Source organism: Aethina tumida, chromosome 2 (genome assembly GCF_024364675.1).
Source record: "Aethina tumida isolate Nest 87 chromosome 2, icAetTumi1.1, whole genome shotgun sequence".
In the NCBI taxonomy this organism is placed as follows: domain Eukaryota; kingdom Metazoa; phylum Arthropoda; class Insecta; order Coleoptera; family Nitidulidae; genus Aethina; species Aethina tumida.
Genome location: NC_065436.1, coordinates 15,044,287 through 15,059,641, shown reverse-complemented (window position 1 = coordinate 15,059,641; position 15,355 = coordinate 15,044,287). Strand labels below are relative to the sequence as shown.

Genomic DNA, 15,355 nt, shown 5'->3' with positions numbered 1-15,355 from the left:
TAAATACCAATAGTGAGAATTAATAGAATGTTAGTAACTATTAAATCATTATTTATATTGTATGACTTAATATAAAAAATGCAAATTAATGAGAATTAATAGAATTAATTTTTTATTTAATTATTCGAATATTTAAATTATTCAAATGAAGGCAAAAGTCACTGATTATGAATAATATTGTTCAATTTTAGGATTTTATATTAAAATAGAATTAATAGAACATATGATTATTTATTTTGCATGACGGATTTACATTCGCCTGATACTCAAAATATATTTAAAATATTTAACTATACATCAACCCTCAACTACAACAGTGGAAAATATATGTCTGGTTTCTGGCTATTAATTTTCCCAATACTAAAGCGTTCATCTGGTTTACGATGCTAGTAAAATAAAATTTACTTCATTTTACAACCTTTTTATCTGATACATTTTTAATGTCCTTGTTAATTTATCGCATTGCAGTTATGCAATATTTCCACGTTTTTCTCGTTTATTTAATTACATGCGAAAAACAGTATTTTGTGAAATTACGAGTATGATTTTAAGAGCTACCTGAACAATAAAACTGTATAATTATATCGATATATTTATGAATATTTATAACGGGCTGTTGGTGATTAAATTAATAATTCTAGCAATATTGTTATTATTCTATAAATATATAACATTTTTGACACTGATTATATTATATATAAATTTATTTAAATTACAAATATAAAATTACAAAATAAATAAGTTTTTCCGGACCTACATTTTATGGATTTGGGAGCCACAATAAAAATTCGCATTAACGAACGTCGAGTATTGATTTTTAAATAAATCGGCAACTATTTATCAGCAGAAATGAAACACGATTCTTCAATTAAAATCACTTTCAATCCGTTTGGCTGCTCTGACAACGATTGTGCGAAATCAACAGAAGACGTATGGATTGTTCTAAACATGTAAAAAGGGACAGAGAGCGAGCACATATAAAATGCGGTAGGCGACACGCTGAATCGGCTGAAAGTTTTCTTCGTTGCTTAAAATATACACTGCCACAGTGCCATTGATTAAAAGTCACCAACCTGCAAAGGTAAAATTGAGTTTATTGAACCAGAAACTATAATTAGCGTGCAACAAACGTTTTCATATACATAACATAGTGTAAAAAATATTTTTCGTAGTTAATGACATTTTATTTACCACAGTTACAATTTTTGGTAAAGAGTAATTGGTAAAATATTTATCAAATGTGTCAAATACGTAGATAAGAATACTGATTCGGGCTCATAAATTCAGGAAAAGTTGATACTCATAAGATACGTTGTTGCTGCAACTTTCTGATCTTTATTTGTTACCGTTCCTGAATAAACCAAAAAATACTGGAAATCAGTAAAAATTGTTATTCTCAGCACCTTGTGAATTGATTGATCTACATACCGGATATATTTTGGAGCATGATGATAACTTCTAGGAAAAAAAAGAGCTATATCTGTTCATAAGAACCTTAAAAAAACGAGGTTATTTTCTTAATTTTGATTTTTAACCATCTTACGATGACGATAAAAATATGAAACTATTTTTATTGAATTCCTCATTTAATTTTCTATGAAATTATGAGCTTCAGGAATTTTTAGAAACGAAAAAAAAAAAATAAAAATCGATTTTTTGCTCTAAAATCGATTCTTTTTGTGATTTAACTAATGAAATGATAATATAATATAGAGAAATTTAAAGTTAAAGGAAAGTTTAAATTCTCCAACAACATCCGATTCGGTATTCTTATCGTCCCGTGGTCTTTGTTTTATGTTTTAATTTACTTATTAAATTATGAACAAATACAATTTTTTGTCAGTCATAAATAAACAGGCACAGCACAATAAGTATAAATCAACACATTCAATTATGCTCATTTATTTTATCTTTTATAAAATAACAAACAAAACTCATTTGTGCTGAACTTCAATTAACAGCAGATTTGCATAAACAACCTGAATCGCAATTGATAATTGGACACGTAACTATTCAATTGGTGACATAAAGAACGAAATGAAAACTTTCTCAAACTCCTGAAAAACAGTTGTCCTGTTCAAAATATATAATTGAAGCGAATGTCTTCCTCAATTCATCGTGATTAAAGTTCAGCCAGCAGAATGGATGCTGATTTGCAAGAATTGTTCAATTATGAGTAGCAAATGAACAATACATTGCGAGAAACTAGGCAATCAGTACACATCACATCACTTTTCATTTATTTAAGCTAAGTGTTACGACCCCCAGACAATGCAAGGGCGGAAAATGCTATTTCATTTATGGGACGTATTTCAACGTGGGGCGAACGCAGCCATCTACATAAAATATATCACACTTGATCATAAATATATCGCACATATTTAAAGGTATTTGTAAAACTTATAATTATCATTTTGTCACACCCTGTCAAAATATAAATTAATTGATCAATTAGGAGTTGAATATATTGGATATTTGACTTCCGCTTTGTTATAATACTTCTGAAAATGACAATTTAATTATGTAAATAATCTAAATAAATTTTTTAGTTACTTAAAAAAATATTATTCAGTTTTAGACCTTTTATATTAATAATATTTGGACAGTAAATTTATGTAGAAGTTAAAAAAATATTAGTTTTAACAATGAATTCAATTTTATTGTATATTGAATTCATTGTTTTCGTAGAAGTTCATGTTTGAATTGAAGTTATTGTTTTTTTGACATATTTATTGATATTTTTCCAATATTGAATTGTGAGATATTTTTGTACCAATAAAATAAACATTCTGGAACATAGGACCTCTCCCTCCAGAGGGTCCACTGTCATAAAATTTTAACTTGGTAGCACCACCAGAAAACACCTTAAAGCACTTTGAATATGTGCTGAAATGGTTATACTGGATATTTGATTTCTGCTTTGTTATAATAATACTTCTGAAAATGACAATTTAGTTATGTAAATAATCTAAATAGTTTTTTTAGTTACTTAAAGATATATTCAATTTTAGACCTTTTATATTAATAATATTTGGACAGTAAATTTATGTAGAAGTTAAAAAAAATATCAGTTTTAACAATGAATTCAATTTTATTGTATATTGAATTCATTGTTTACGTTGAAGTTCATGTTTGAATTGAATTTTTTGTTTTTTTTTGACATATTTATTGATATTTTTCTAATATTAAATTACGAGTAATTTTTGTACCAATAAAATAAACATTCTGGCACATAGGACCTTTCTCCCTCCAGAGGGTCCACTGTCATAAAATTTTAACTTGGTAGCGCCACCAGAAAACACCTTAAAGCACTTTGAATATGTGCTGAAATGGTTATATTGGATATTCGACTTCTGCTTTGTTATAATACGATACTTCTGAAAACGACAATTTAGTTATGTAAATAATCTAAATGTTTTTTTAGATACTTAATGAAATATTATTAAATTTTAGACATTTTATATTAATAATATTTCGATAGTAAATTTATGTAGAAGTTAAAAAAATATCAGTTTTAACAATGAATTCAATTTTATTGTATATTGAATTCATTGTTTTCGTAGAAGTTCATGTTTGAATTGAAGTTATTGTTTTTTTGACATATTTATTGATATTTTTCCAATATTGAATTGTGAGATATTTTTGTACCCATAAAATAAACATTCTGACACTTAGATCCTCTCCAGGGGGACTATGTGCTGAAATGGTTATATTGGATATTTGACTTCTGCTTTGTTATAATAATACTTATGAAAACTACAATTTAATTACGACTAAATAAATTTTTTAGTTACTAAATATTATTCAATTTTAGATCTTTTATATTAATAATATTTAGATAATAAATTTATGTAGAAAAAATATCAATGTTTTAACAATGAACACAATTTTATTCAATATTTATCGATATAAAACAATGATTTCTAGGGCTCCAATCATAATGATCAAGTTTGATAATTTCGTAACACAAAAAACTGAAATAATTATTTATATGAAAGTGAAAAATATGGGTAGTAATTGCTAGATGAGAAAATGTTCCACAAGACAATTGTGTATTGTCATAAATAATGTTAAGTATAAACTTGTCCAGAACGTGGAAGCTAATGAGAGGACGCCTGAAACAGTTCCGTGTTATCTCATCGTCGTCATTTATCATTTCCTCCACTGTGCGCCGACGAAACGCTTGTTATTTCTCTTTCGTCGGGCCCCGCGCATTTATAATAAACCATCGTAATCCGAAGAGTTCAAGAACACTTCAGCATGAGCGTGTCTTATGGTGGTCGGAACCCCACGTCTGCAAACCTCATGTCGGGGTGTTTCCATCCGTGGGCCCATTGAGTGGCTCACAACGCCAGGCAATTAGGGTGATTAATTCGATTTCGTACGAGATTTTGCGTTCCACTTTAATAAAATGTTAATGTCATATTCGAAAATGCGCGCCATAATACACGAGTAAATTATATTGCGACGGCAAATTCGCCGCTTTACTTAAATACAGAAATTTCAAACTTTCCTAATCAACTCTTAAGCTGAATAACAATTACACGTCGTGTGAATCCCGATGCGATTTACATGTAAGAAGGTGCGGTGTTTTCATTAAATATTATTTTATAAACGTGAGAAAGTAATAATACTGAGCACATTGCTGTAATCTTTTTATTATTTGTGTAATTAACTGTATTTCTCCAAGATTTCCTTTGGTTATTTAATAATTTAAGAATTTTTGGTTCTGTGTCATACATTTAATAAATGAATAAAATACATCTTTAAAAAATATTAGATCTAATAAATTAATCTTTTATTATTCAATTTTTGACGCAGTTTCACAATATATTACGTACATCGTAAAAAAAACATGATCAAGTACAATTTATTCAAAAATGTAATATCAATATTTAATATAATTTAATGTCAATTTATTTTACAATGCCTCCAGTTACTGTAATGTCTCTAATATATCAACAGTGAATTCCATTTTCATGGAAACTGACAATTAACTGACTATTTACAAGTTTGGTCAAATAAATGACATTTTACTGACTTTTGTAGTGATTGTAAAAATCAATTTTATGGTAGACTGAACAAAAAATATATTTTGTGCAAAAAGTATCATACTAAATTAAAACATGGCAGTGATGTTTCAAATTTACAATATAAATTCTATGGTTAAATAATTTTAATTTTTGAGTAATTAACACTCCAAATTCAATTTTTAGAAAGACATTTGTATATTTAAATATGTGAATACACACACATGAATCACAGTTGTTATTACTTTAAATGTTATTTAATATATCATCAGTAACATACTCGAATCTATGAATATTTGAGTAAATTACATTTAACCTGATAATTAGATCTGATACAGTGATAAGTATAAAAAATTGATGGTTGAATGCCAAAAACCCCAATTTACTTTTTTATTTGTTATATTAATTTTTATTTTTTATTTATTTAAATATTCAGATAGGTTTACAATAAAACTGGATTAATTATCTTAATAATTTTCATTAAAATTTTTCTGTACTATTTTATTGTTTATTATTTTTTGCATTTTATTTAAAATATTTTAAAATTATAATACAATAATAATAATATTTTAATATTATATTATAATAAAACTGGATCATTTCATTTTATTTATATTTTGAAGTTATAAATATCTTCACTATTAAAATTTTCCTATATTATTTTATTTTATAATTTTTTATTTATAATATTTAAATATTCAGATAGATTTACAATAAAACTGAATTAATTATCTTAATAATGTTCATTATTAAAATTTTTATGTCCTATTCTATTTTTTATTATTTTTTTTTTGCATATTATTTATAATATTTATAATACAATAATAATAGTATTTTAATATTATATTACAATAAAACTGAATCATTCCTTTTTGTTAATATTTTATAAATTATAAAATCATAAACCAATAAGTATCATTAAATAAATTGGAATTACTTCAAATGATGAGTCAAAAATACAATATACAATTTAACACATTATCCGAAATTATTTTTGAATGGTTTAACCTGTGGGAAATTGTTGATAATATAAGTGAGGTTTTTTGTATTAATATTTATCTTTATTCTTTCATATAAAAGTCAAAAATACTACAAATGTCCAGCATTAAATAAAGGAATGACGAAAAATGTGTTCCTTATTACCACATTTAAATAAAATTAACAAATTCTGTCCTTTCTGCTCATTTTAAGAACACAAATTTCAGTTTATTTAACGTTCTTAAAGTAATCATTTCACTGAGTGGTATTTAATAAAAAGAAATATCAGTGGCTGGTAGAGAACAATATGCAATTTCTATTATACCAATTTATTCGTGAAAGATTTACCTAGCGGGAAATTGTTAATAATATGCCTTTGCCAAGCCAAATCCAGTAGGAGATATATTTTATGTAAAACTCGGCTCTTAGCTGAAGACTCTCCCAAAATGCTGTGTTAACGATTTTCCTCGCGTGATATCTGACACAGATTTATAGGAGACTGGAAAACTCTCTCCGCATCCACTGTCATTAAATATGAATTTGTAATGATGGCAATTTTGACTGCCTTCAATACATCTACATAAACGCGAACATTTTCTTAATATAACGACCATTTAAATATCGAGGGATTTTACTCATTAAGATATTGTGAATCAATAAATTAATGAAAGTAAGCTAAAAAATTGTAATAAAATTGCGGGGGCGAGAGGTAAATATAAATTTTAGCTGCATAAGAAGAAGTATCCAATGTAGCACAGAAAGTGGGACACTAGACAATAAATTTTAGAGGGAAGTCTAATTAGGAAGTGAACCTACCCTGATGATTTAATATTTTCTGAAATTCTCAATTACGTTAAGACATTTTCGTAATATAATGATGATTACACCATTAATTATTGATGCTAATAAAAAGCTGTGTTCCTTATGATCAAAGAAATATGATATTTCTACAAATATTAGAAATTGTATTATTAGTAATACGTTAAAAATAGAAGAGTGCACACGAATACATCCAGCGGTACATTTTTAAGCCAGCAGAATTTTCTGTTATAGCTCTCAGCTGTTCTGCCTTGCAAATCCACACTGCACTCGCTGGCAAGTTTCACAATAACTTTCCTGTCCCCAGCCCTCGGATTTATTTGTTCTTCGAACCGTAGCAGCAAATTCGTGTGTAAAGCATTAATGAAAAATTGGAATTGATTTTTAAAGTGGCTCGCGAGACGGCCACTCCTTTGTTCATTCATCTCTGTCTCATTATTTTTACCGCCACGCCGTTCTCGCTTAACCTTCGTTCGGATTAATTTATCTATAAATTCCGGGCGCTAAACTATTGTTTGGAAACGACTTTAACAAAGGCGAATTCCCGAAGGCGCCGCCAATAGGGCCGGTGTGCATCTTGTGTCGCAGCGGCGGCCTTTGGTAAATGGTTGCATCGGGAACGGGGTCAAGTGCGATATAAATTATGTATGCACTCCTGTCGACGACGTTCCTGCCATAGTCCGCGATCCTTACACTCCTTTTCAATTACGCGCCACTTGTTCCTGGCAATGTGTTTTGTCAATTCGAGTATTATCATCTTTATTCATTACCCCGTGTGTGCTGGCATTGAAAAATGCATATATAAATCTAATGGGGTGCTTCGCTTCTGGTTTTGTAAGCTTGTACTTCTTGCTAAAGATAACGCATTTGATATTCTAATTTTATGCAACGCCACTTTTCTATTTTTCAACTTTCCAACGTGCCATGTCATAACTTGCAGATTTCGAGGATGTCACCAAAATAAACTAAAGGCCATGGGACGATAAGAATACCGAGAAAGGTGTCGGGCTCATAATTTCAGGAAACGTTGATACTCATAAGATACTTTGATGCTGCAACTTTCAGATCTTTATCTGTTACCGTTTCTGAATAAATCAAAAAATACTGAAAAATCAGTAAAAACTGTTATTCTCAGCACCTTGAAATCGATTGACCTAAATACCGGATATGTTTCGGGGCATGATACCTCTAGGAAAAAAAGTAGAAGCTATATATGTTCATAAGAACCTTAAAAAAACGAGGTTATTTTCTTAATTTTGATTTTTAACTATGTTACGATAACGATAAAAATATGAAATTATTTTTTTGAATTCCTCATTTAATTTTCGATGAAATAGTGAGCTTCGGGAATTTTTTAAAACGGTTGAAAAAAAAAATTAAAAGTCGATTTTTTGCTCAATCTTTCTGAGGATCTACTGTCATAGAATTTTTGACATGGTGGCACCACCAGAAAATAGCCTGCTCCAGAAATATTGTGGTTATGTACTAAATATTTTTATAATAATGCTTCTGAAAATGACAATTTATGTTTATGTACATGATTATTGATATTCTTCCAATATTGAATTATGAGGCACCAATAAAATAAACATTCTGACACTTCAGACATCTTCTTCCAAAGGGTCCACTGTCATAAAATGTTGAATTGGTAGCACCTCCAGAAAACATCTTGAAACACCTTGAATATGTGCTGAAATGGTCATATTGGATATTTAACTTCTGCTTTGTTATAATAATACTTCTGAAAATGACAATTTAATTATGTAAATAATCTAAATAAATTTTTGAGTTACTTAAAGAAATATTATTCAATTTTAGACCTTTTATATTAATAATATTTAAATAGTAAATTTATAAAGAAGTTAAAAAAATATCAGTATTAACAATGAATTCAATTTAATTGAATATTGAATTCATTGTTTTCATTAAAATTCATGTTTGAATTGAAGTTTTTTTTGACATAATTATTGATATTTTTCCAATATTGAATTGAGTTATTTTTGTAACATTAACATAAACATTCTGACACTTTAGACTTCTCTTTCCAGAGGGTCCACTGTTATAAAATTTTAATTTGGTAGCATCACCAGAAAACATCTTGAAACACATTAAATATGTGCTGAAATGGTTATATTGGATATTTAACTTCTGCTTTGTTATTATAATACTTCTGAAAATTGCAATTTAATTATGTAAATAATCTAAATAAATGTTTTAGTTACTTAAAGAAATATTATTCAATTTTAGACCTTTTATATTAATAGTATTTAGATAGTAAATTTATAAAGAAGTTAAAAATATATCAGTGTTAACAATGAATTCAATTTAATTGAATATTGAATTCATTGTTTTCATTAAAATTCATGTTTGAATTGAAGTTTTTTCTGACACTTCAGACCTCTTCTTCCAGAGTATCCACTGTTATAAAATTTTAATTTGGTAGCACCACCAGTAAACACCTTGAAACACATTAAATATGTGCTGAAATGGTTATATTGGATATTTAACTTCTGCTTTGTTATAATAATACTTCTGAAAATGGCAATTTAATTATGTAAATAATCTAAATAAATGTTTTAGTTACTTAAAGAAATATTATTCAATTTTAGACCTTTTATATTAATAATATTTAGATAGTAAATTTATGTAGAAGTTAAAAAAATATCAATGTTAACATGAATTCATTTTAATTGAATATTAAATTCATTGTTTTCATTAAAATTCATGTTTGAATTGAAGTTTTTTCTGACACTTCAGACCTCTCCTTCCAGAGGGTCCACTGTTATAAAATTTTAATTTGGTAGCACCGCCAGAAAACATCTTGAAACACCTTGAATATGTGCTGAAATGGTTATATTGGATATTTAACTTCTACTTTGTTATAATAATACTTCTGAAAATGACTATTTAATTATGTAAATAATCTAAATAAATTTTTTAGTTTCTTAAATAAATATTACTCAATTTTAGACCTTTTATATTAATAATATTTAGATAGTAAATTTATGTAGAAGTTAAAAAATATCAGTGTTAACATGAATTCATTTTAATTGAATATTAAATTCATTGTTTTCATTAAAATTCATGTTTGAATTGAAGTTTTTTCTGACACTTCAGACTTCTCCTTCCAGAGGGTCCACTGTTATAAAATTTTAATTTGGTAGCACCGCCAGAAAACACCTTGAAACATCTTGAATATGTGCTGAAATGGTTATATTGGATATTTAACTTCTACTTTGTTATAATAATACTTCTGAAAATGACAATTTAATTATGTAAATAATCTAAATAAATTTTTTAGTTTCTTAAATAAATATTACTCAATTTTAGACCTTTTATATTAATAATATTTAGATAGTAAATTTATGTAGTTAAAGTTAAAAAAATATCAGTGTTAACATGAATTCATTTTAATTGAATATTAAATTCATTGTTTTCATTGAAATTCATGTTTGAATTGAAGTTTTTGTTTTTCTTTTTGACATATTTATTGATATTTTTCCAAAATTCCAGAGGGTCCACTCTCATAAAATTTTCACTAGGTAGCATCACCAGTTAATACTCTATTAAAGAAATATTGTGCTTGTATTGGATATTTGACTTACTTATAATAATGCTTCTGACAATAACAATTTATTTATGTAAATGTAAGTTAAATTAAATATGCGTAAAGGGTCAGTAAAAATTTGTGAAGTTAATTCAATCAACACAGCTGGAAAATTTGCTCAATTTATTGGAAACTAATATTTTTACATTCCAATTACATACTAAATAAACGAAACAAATGAGGGACTTTGTATTGTCCCGTGCCATGGCTGGGCACAGATCCACCTGCTCTCTATTCATTTATACGTGCGTCTATTTGTTCACTTGTTTACCGGTTCATCTGCCACTTTATTTATGTTTACTTGTTTCTGTTCGTCCTTCTCTTATTTCTCTTTTATTGTAAACTGTTCCCTCTTTAAGCTCCGGATGTTTAATGTGCGGAAATTCAATATTTCTTACCGTGCACATCACACGTGCACAGAGCCACAAAGAAATCACCAATAGATTATTTAGTCCTTCTAAACGAACACACGAGTCATCAATCTCGTTCTAATAATGAAACCGACAACCAGATTTCGGCACAACCTGCAAATCAATACGGTTTTAATAGTTTGCTTAACACTTTTTTGAACCGGGCGCAGTAATTAGGAAGTTTGAGCTGTATGCCACGTTTGAAAATTGCATTTTGTAAGTTTTTTTTTTGCAAGTGATACCCTATCCCCGGGCATGATTTATGAACAAAATTAATTGAATGGTTTTAACTTCCTTTCCTCGCTTGTTTTTATGTGCTCTGCTCATTTGTCAGAACCGGCAATTGCATATAATTTTGCCAAACTTCTGAAGTTCAACATTAATTTTAGTTAGCACTCCAGTTTAAGTCAATTAGATTTGGATTTTGATATCCAGACTGATAAGATGAGATATAACTGACATTGTTGTATCGTAATATAAATTGTGTGAGAATGGCACCATCATAAAATAGATATGTATGTATATTTATGAGATTCAAATCAAATTTTCAATAATTAATTAATTAATTTATATATAAATGTGTTTTGTGTTTTAATTTACATATTAAATTATAACCAAATACTTTTTTTGTTGTGTCGGCAAATAAACAGACACAATTTAGTATATAAATCAACACATTCAATTCCATTCATTTATTTTTTCAAATATAAATTATTGTGTGGAAATATTACCATCATTAATTAGATAAACATTTGTAACATCAAATGTTAATAATAAACTTATTTGTGTATAAAGGCCATGGAACGATACCGAATTGGCCCCAGAAAGGTATCGGGTTCAGTCAAAATTCTATGACAGTGGACCTTCAAGAAGGAGAGGTCTGAAGTGACAGAATGTTTATTTTATTGGTACAGAATAACTCATAATTCAATATTAGAAAAATATCAACAAATATCTCAGAAAAAAAAAACCAAAAAATTCGGTTCAAACATGAACTTCAATGGAAACAATGAATTCAATATATAATAAAATTGAAATCATTGTTAAACCTGTAATTTTTTTCCAATCTAACCATTTCAGCATATATTCAAGTCAAAATTTTATAACAGTGGACCCTTTGGAAGAGAGGCCTGAAGTGTCAGAATGTTTATTTTAATGGTACAAAAATAACTCCTAATTCAATATTGGTAAAATATCAATAACAATGAATTTAATATACAATAAAATTGAATTTATTATTAAAACTGATATTTTTTTAACTTCTACATAAATTTATTATACAAATATTATTAATATAAAAGGTCTAAAATTGAATAATATTTCTTTAAGTAACTAAACAATTTATTTAGATTATTTCCATAATTAAACTGTCATATTCAGTTATTATTATAACAAATCAGAAGCTAAATATCTAATATAATCATTTCAGCACATATTCAAGGTATTTCTAGGTGTTTTCTGGTGGTGCTACCAAGTTAAAATTTTATGACAATGTTGTCCCTCTGGAAGGAGAGGCCTGAAGTGTCAGAATGTTTATTTTATTTGTACAAAAATAACTCATTATTCAATATTGGAAAAATATCAATAAACATGTTAAAATAAACAAAAACTTCAATTCAAACATGAATTTTAATGAAAACAATAAATTCAATATTCAATTAAATTGAATTCATTGTTAACACTGATATTTTTTTAATTTCTATATAAATTTATTATTTAAATATTATTATTATAAAAGGTTTAACATTGAATAATATTTTTTTAAGTAACAAAAAATTTATTTAGATTATTTACATAATTAAATTGTCATCTTCAGAAGTGTTATTATAACAAAGCAGAAGTTAAATATCCAATATAACCATTTCAGCACATATTCAAGTCAAAATTTTATAACAGTGGACCCTTTGGAAGAGAGGCCTGAAGTGTCAGAATGTTTATTTTAATGGTACAAAAATAACTCATAATTCAATATTGGTAAAATATGAATAACAATGAATTTAATATACAATAAAATTGAATTTATTGTTAAAACTGATATTTTTGACTTCTACATACATTTACTATCTAAATATTATTAATATAAAAGATTTAAAACTGAATAACATTTCTTTAAGTAACTAAAAGATTTATTTAGATTATTTTTCAGGATCTATACTGGATACGCTCTTATTATTGTTTTAATTTCATTAATGATATGAAATCAGAAATTCTAAATTGTTGTTAATTATTGTTACCATTTAATCTTAATATAATAATAATTATAATAATAGAAAAACAAGAATAATTGCCACTATTTACAGAAAATTTTTCTTAAATGTGATGGCACTTAATTAGTAATTAACATTATTTATAAATATATGTGAATCGAAAATAATAAATGTACATTTTTAAAAAATAATGGTACTCATAATTCAGTTTTAAAATGGCTGCTGCTTCATCCATTTTTAGATTTTAATACATTGTTATTCAAAATTTTAATTCCGATTTATTGTGTTCCCGAAAGCAAAAAAATTTATATATATTTTACGTATAAATTTTAAACAAAATCGACATGTTTGAATAACAACAATTTTTTATAAAATTAAATAATATCCAACTTTAATTTTAACATATTGGGGTATTAAATTAAAGTAAAGTTTAGGTCCAGTTAAATTTCCTGTTAATGCACAATTGCAATAGTACAGAATAAACGAAAATAATATTCAATAGAAGTTAACTGTTTCAGCACCACAATGTTGCATGAACGCTTTAAGTAATAAACTTCAATGCATATTGAACTAAAATTGTTTTCGCTGAACATGGCTTATGCAAATAAGTAAATAGATTAAGGAATTTTATTTAAAACGCTGTTCCTGAATCCGAGTTCAAAATAGAAAATGGGAAAAGTATGTTAAAAGATTCCTAGCAACCGTTTCGATATTTGGTTTTCTATTGATCTTATTTTGTATCTAAAGCTCTTTATTAATATATTTGTTTTCTTTTTCAGGTAAACGTTGTTCTTTTTACGGGGTAAGAATGCTTTTTGTCGAGTACATTTAAATGTTTACCGGACAATGAATGAATAAGTCAAAAAGTTCCTCGGGATAAAAGGGATAAAATCTAAATGCAGCACCTTCAGGTATTATTAAATTATATTCAGAATTTCATCACGTAGGGATTATATAAACTTATTACATCTGTTCTCTTAGGGAAAAAGCAGTATATGTGTAGAGCTTTTAATGAAAGTGGTAACATAAAACTTTATATAAATATAAAAATTCAAATTACCTTAATACCATGGTAATACGGACGTAAAAGCGTCATGAAATTTTTCCCTCAAAATTATTCTTTTGTTAAAGAACATATGCATACATTATCTTGGAAGGACTTCGCCTCTGTTGCTTAAAACCGACCACATTATGAAAGTTTCAGCTAATGACCATGGCGCGAGCATGAGCTTTAATATTATGTGGAGAGGATTTAACAAACGCTGCGGTGTATAAGTGTGAATTTATTATACCACTACAGCTAGTGTAAAACTAACATTACATCCATTATGTTTACGTACTCGATACGATCCGCATATTCGATGTGCGCATTTTCAATATTTATAGGTGCATATATCAGGAACACTTGATAATGTGAATTTCATGTGTTTTTTTTCTTGTTTCGTCGGAGAAAAAGTCGAATGGGAAACGTTTAAAGGTTGATACTGTTTTTATCTATCAAAATTAACTTAATTTCGAGTCGTTGATGCTTTCCTTGCACCTCAGTTTTGGCACCAGTATAAAATTCACGAGGTCTGTAGCAGATTTATCCAAACCAAAAAACAGAATGTGAGTAATGCAAAATATAATTCAGCAGTCATATATTTCATTTTTGTCATTTATATTCAGAATACTTTATTCCTGTTAAAACTTTTACCGGTGAGATTTTTTTAATGGGATATTATTTTAAAGCTTACTTTTTAAGCTGCATTAGAGCTCGTCATTCATTTCATTTCATTTTATTAATATATAATGTACTGAACTAATGTTAACAAGATTAAATCTTTTATTTTTTAAATAATTTACAGTTTTAATAACTAAGTTGAAAATTATCGAAACCTGTAAATCGATATGCCAATTCACAGATATATTTTGTTTTACAAAACATAAAACTAATATAAAAAATACGAATTATACAATAATTTTTGTTTAGAAACATATTAAAATACGTTTCAATTTAACCACTGACTGAAAATTAAAATCATTCGCACAGTTTGCAGTTTCACTGCATAACAAACCCGAATAAATTCAATACAATGTGGATACAATGTTTAGACAATAAGTTTCGAAGCTTTTATGAATTAATGATTTATTTCAAGTAATTTGATGGGTATTAACTTTGGTAATAAATACTGTAATTTCGAATGTAATAAAAGACACTTTCCCAAAGCAGCGGGTGATAAAATTCAAAAAGAATACTGCCGTTTTATAATGAAACGAAAGATTTTAAAGCTGTTTTTCAAAGGTTTCCAGATTTTTATGAGA

At 27.2% G+C, this 15,355-nt stretch overlaps 1 protein-coding gene across 9 annotated transcripts in view; it reads left to right on the top strand.

Annotated features, from left to right (window-relative positions):
• LOC109597576 (B-cell receptor CD22) overlaps positions 1-15,355 on the top strand; it is a 287,560-nt gene that overhangs the window by 149,908 nt on the left and 122,297 nt on the right. The window lies entirely within an intron of this gene.